Here is a 6,000-nt window from a genome sequence, read left to right as displayed (position 1 = left end):
CCACCCACCTCCATCCACTTCCACCCACCTCCACCCACCTCCACCCACCTCCACCTACCTCCACCCACCTCCACCCACCTCCACCTACCTCCACCCACCTCCACCCACCTCCACCTACCTCCACCCACCTCCACCTACCTCCACCCACCTCCACCCACCTCCACCTACCTCCACCCACCTCCACCCACCTCCATCCACCCCAGGACCCCGGCCTTTCGGCCTGGCCGCAGTTTACTCACCTCCCGTCCAGTCTGCGGTTCCAGTGCACCGAGGCGAGGGTGGCGACTGGCCCCTCTGTGACCAACACCGCAGCTCCGGACCCTGACTTGTGGCTGCGGGGCCACGCTGTCCCATCAGACTTGGAGAGTGGCAGTGGCGGCAGCAGCGGCAGTGGTGGCCGAAGCTGGGCGCGGAGTTGCACAGCCCGGAAGTCTCCTCCCCGGAAGACGCTGCAGGTACTGCAGGACGCTCCAAACCTGCACACAGCACTCACGCACGCTCATTCACTCATGCTCACTCTCTCACACACACACTCACCCCACACCGGTCCCACCGCCATCTCCGAGTCCCCAAAAACGGACCTGGGTCATTGTGTTTTTATCTTAATTTTTCTCCCCTGAGCTCCTTCTTAACCTATTCATTTTTAGTAGCATGTTAGTTAGCCTCCATGTGTGGGTGTTTCTCAGGTCTCTTCTTGGGATTGATTTCTAGTTTCATACCATTGTGATCGGAGATGATGCTTGATAGGATTTCAGTCTTCTTAGATGTATTGAAGCTTGTTGTATAGCCTAATATGGGGTCTATCGTGGAAAATGTTTGTCTTTTATAAGTACTGCTCGCCTAGCTTTGTTGTCTCCATTTGCACAAATATCTTTTTTTATCCCTTTACTCTCATCAGAGCGTGCGTTTGTTTTTTTTATCTGAAGTGGGTCTCTTGTAGGAAACATAGGCATGGGTGTGGTTTTTAAAATCCAGACAACCTATGTCCTTTGGAACATTTAGTTCATTTACATTTAAAATAATTTTTGATAGGTATGTAGTTATTGTCATTTTATTACTTTATGATTGTTTTTCTAGTTCTCCATTCCTTTCTTATTCGCTTGCTCTGTAGTGTCTTTATCCTTTCTCTATTATTTGTATATTTCTTTTAGACTTTAAAGGATTGTGGTTACCATGTGCTTCATATATACCAAGCTATGTTTAGAGCAGTTTATTATAAGTTGATGGTTACTTAAGTTTGAACACATTCTAAAATCACATTTTTACTCGCTCCACCACATTTGTTTTTGCCATTATTTTTTATTTCTTGTGTCTATCCCTTAATTTAGTGTTGTAATTACACATGATCTTTCTACTTTTGTCTTTTAACCTGCACGTCCTGAGGATTGAGCCCACAACCCAACCAGTTTGGTTCGCTGACCTGAAACCAAACTGGTGACTTCTTGACTCCTGGGTCAACACTCAACCACTGAGCAACACCAGCTAGGCATATCTGCATTTTTATTTTTATTCTTTTTTCTTTTTACTGTTTCTAATTGGGTATTTTCTGCTACCTGGTCTTCCAAATCACTGATTCAACTCCCTATTCATCTAATAAACTGTTGATTCCCTCTAATATATTTTTCATTTCAATTATTGTATTCATTTCTGACTGGGTTTTTTGTTTGTTTTCTATCTTTTTTATGATTCCTATAACTTTACTCAAGAGATAGGAATCTGTGTCATCTATTTTTTCACTAAGTTAATTGGGCATCCTTATAATCATCATAATCAGTGGTTTTGACTCTGCCTCTACATTGCTTGTCTCCATTTCATTTAGTTCTTATCCTGGAGTTTTGGCCTGTTCTCTCACTTGGGACATGTTTATCTCCTCCTATTGGCTGACTCCCTGTTTATTTCTATGTATTAGGAGGATTTGCTACATCTCATGGTCTCGGCAGTGTGGCTTTCTATAGTAGGTGTCCTGTGGGGCTCAATGGTGCAGTCTCCCTGGTTACCAGAGCTGGGTGTTCTAGGGGTGTCCCTTTTGTGGGTTGTGTGTGCCCTCCTGTTGTACTTGAGCCTTGATTGCTGTTAACACATCAGTAGGTGGGATTGGTCCTCAGGCTGGCCGTGAGGCCTGGCCATGACTACAGCTGATGAGCTCTTGTGCTGGGGCTGACCCTGCGGGATGGGAGTCACTTTAGCAGAGCTCTAGTACCAGCCAAGTCCACTCTTGGAGTCATTTGTGGAGCTGATTGGGTGGTACTCTGGTGTAGTCTGAAGCCAGCCATCGGGTGTGTTGGATCTGGAGTCTCATGGGAGCATGCAGGTCAAGGTCAGCCACTGCTTGTGCCTAGTTTAGCGCTATGTGGTAGGAGTTAAAAAGTGATCTGTGGTTGATTGCCACTTGTGCTGGGCTTGGAGGTGCTTGGATAAGGCTATTGTGTGAACTGGGGATGGTTTCCACTAGTTTCAGACGAGGGCTTTTGGTGGGCACCACAGTTAGCTGAGGCCAGCTGCCACTTGTGTCATGTTTGTTGCCACTTTTGAGGCTACATTCCAAGTCAAGAGTGTCTGCTGCTTATCCCACACTTGGGGCTAATGGAAGGGGCTATAATGCAAGTTGAGACCAGTCAGAGCTTACGCCAGGCTTCTTTTTTTTTAGGGGGTGAGGGGGCGTTATGGGGTTGGACCTCTGAGAATTTAGAAAAGTCCACAGCTTGAGCTGAGGTAGGCTGCTCATGTGGAGCATCTGCTGGAAGAGGTTGGGTAGTACCCATGTGTTTGATGTTGCAAACAGGTTAGGCGGGTTAATTGAGAGCTCAGATTTGGTGCCCACCTGCACCAGGCCAGCAGAGGGGAGGGCTGAATAAAAGAACACTTGCCAGCACTTCCATACCCTGACCCCTGCCCCTCCAGACTTCTCCCTGAATCTAGTCAATTTACTTCCTCCCCATCTGTCCTGGCACTCTTTGAGCTGCTGTTCCTGTACTGGAGCCCAGAGCAAGTAACTTTATGAGCAAGCGAGTCTGCACTTGGGCCCTTATGACCTGTAGCAACTAGGTCTCCAGCAGCCCTCCATCTCAATTGGATGTAATCCCTTCTGTTTTTCAAGCCAGATGTTACAGGGACTCTTCATGGCACTGGAGCACTGGATTGGAGAGCCCAGTGTGAAGTTGAGGTCTCTTGCTCCACAGCCAAGATATCCCTCGCAATTTTTAATTACACCATGGTGTGCGACCTGCGTATTTCTCGTCTCCACCCTTTCTACCCATTCTCAACATGGTTTCTTCTTTATATCCTTACTAGAGGCCCAGTGCACAAAAATTTGTGCACCTGGGGGGGAGGGTGGGTCCCTCAGCCCAGCCTGTGCCCTCTCGCAGTCTGGGACCCCTCAGGGGATGACCACCTGCTGCCTTAGGCTCACTCCCAGGGGATTGGGCCTAAGATGGCAATCAGACATCCCTCTGGCAGCCTGGCAGCCCTCAGGGGATGTCCACTTGCCAGCGGGGAGCAGGCCTAAACTGCAGTCGGACATCCTTAGCGCTGCTGAGGAGGCAGGAGAGGCTCCCACCACCACCGCTGTACTGGCAGCCATCAGCCTGGCTTGTGGTTGAGCAGAGCTCCCCCCTGTGAGAGTGCCCTGACCACCAGGGGGCAGCTCCTGCATTGAGCGTCTGCCCCCTGGTGGTCAGTGTGTGTCATAGTGACCAGTCATTCCCAGTCCTTCTGCTGTTAGGGTCAATTTGCATATTACCCTTTTATCATATAGGATAGAGGCCTGGTGCACGGGTAGGGGCCGGCTGGTTTGCCCTGAAGGGTGTCCCGGATCAGGGTGGGGGTTCCCACTTGGGTGCCTGACCAGCCTGGATGAGGGGATGATGGCTGTTTGGCAGCTGGTCACACCCCCTTCAGGGTGGGGGTCCCCACTGGGGTGCTGAGGGCCGTTTTCAGGCTGGCGGGTGACTGAAGCTCCCAACCTCTCCTCTTCTTTTTTTTTTTTTATTCTGGGATTTATTTACCTTCTATGGCTCTCACTGGAGCTGAGAGCCAGCTTTAGCTCTGAGGCTCGGCTCCAGCTCTGAGACCTCAGCAGCTGAAAGCAGGTATCTGGGTTTGTTTGGGTTCTATAATTGAAACTCTGCTGCAACTCCAGCTCTGACGGGTGAAAGCAGGTTTCTGGAGCTTGTTTAGCTTCTATAATTGCAACATTGTCTCTTAGAGTGCAAGCTCAGAGGCCGGCAGCGGCAGGCAGGGAACGTTGGCTTCCTCCATCACTGGAGCAAGCAAGCCTCCTGTTCGCTTCAGCTGCCTGGCTGCCAGCCGCCATCTTGGTTGACAGTTAATTTGCATATCTTGCTGATTAGCCAATGGGAAGGGTAACGAAGTTACGGTTAATTACCATGTTTCTCTATTATTAGATAGGATCGGATGTCTGTTCAGTTAGTCTTCAGGTGGTTCTCAATGATGGCTGTTCTATAATTTAGTTGTAATTTTGATGTAGTGGTTGGAGGAGGTGAGTATAGTATTTATCTACTCTCCATTTTGACCAGAAGTCTGGAAATGAGCTTTGATATACACAATGACTTGGATTGATTTCAAAGACATTATGCTGAAAAATAATTCTATTTATATGATATTCTCAAAAGGCGAAAACTAGAATGTCAGAGAACAGATCAATGGCTGCCAGGGCTTAGGGACAAGAGGAGGCTATAAGTACAAAGGGACATAGCATGAGGGGGAGTGATGGAAAATCCTGATTGTGGTAAAAGACATAAATCTGTACATGTGTTAAAATTCATAGAGCTGTACTGTACATCTTTTTTATATATGTATTTTATTGATTTTTTACAGAGAAGAAGGGAGAGGGATAGAGAGTTAGAAATATCGATGAGAGAGATTGACCAGCTGCCTCCTGCACACCCCCCAGTGGGGATGTGCCCGCAACCAAGGTCCATGCCCTTGTACATCTTTTTTAAAAAGTTGATTTAATTCTAAAAGTTAAATAAAATTTAAAGATACCTTTGCATTAAACCTATGCTAAATGGTAAAACTAGTTGGCCATACAGATATTCTGAGAAGAGCATTTCAGGCAGTGTATACAGCTAAAACAAGTTTCTGAGGCTGGCACATGCCTGGTATATTGAAAGAATAGTGAAGAGCTCAATGTGGCTAAAGTGGAATGAGTAGAGGTCAGAAATATAATGGGGGAGCAGATCATGTAAGGTGTTTATTCCATTATAAAGACTTTGGCTTTCGAGTTAGATGGGGAGCCATTGCAGGGTTTTGAGCAGCACTATATTAATTCTCTTGATGTCTTAAAATTTATATGTTGAGAATAGATTCGTGGCAGAAGAGAGAGAAAAGAAATCTTAGGAAGCTATTTCAATAACCCAGGTGAGAATGATGGTGGCGCAGTTCAGAGTGGTTATGATAGTTTGTGGTGAGAAACAGCTGGAGTCTAGAAATATTTTGAAAGTAGACCCAAGAAAACTTTCTGATAAAACTGAGAAAAAGAAAGGCATCAAGGGTGACTCCAAGTTTTCTGGCCTGAGCCACCAAAAGAAGGGAACTGACATCTACTGAAGAGGGCAGACAGCTTTGGTAGAACAGGCTGTGGGGAAGCAATAGTAGTTCAATTTTGAATATGGAGAATTGGAGATTGTATTAGACTGCCAAGTGGAAATTTCCCATTTGGTTGAAAGACCAGATGCATCCAGTGGCCACGGGCATATTGACAGTATGTGGTCCTTTGGGTACAACGGAATTGTGGAGACTCCTGGAGCACAGTGAAGATCTATATTATGTGAGGCTCACTCAGACCAGGAAGCATGGTCACTTGTGAGTTACATGTTCAGTTGCAATGTTTTTGCCCTGCTATTGATTCTGGGGTGAAGCTCATTTAACTTACTCCTTAAGACTTTCTCTGTTTCAGGATATAATATTTTAAATGATAAAGAATGAGTCTATGAGGAAGAATTCTTAAGTGAACCTGTCTTTTCTTGAAGTTTATTCTTT

This window comes from Myotis nattereri, assembly GCF_964212035.1.
Source record: "Myotis nattereri genome assembly, chromosome: 4".
NCBI classification, from domain to species: domain Eukaryota; kingdom Metazoa; phylum Chordata; class Mammalia; order Chiroptera; family Vespertilionidae; genus Myotis; species Myotis nattereri.
Note: the sequence above shows the minus strand (reverse complement) of the source record.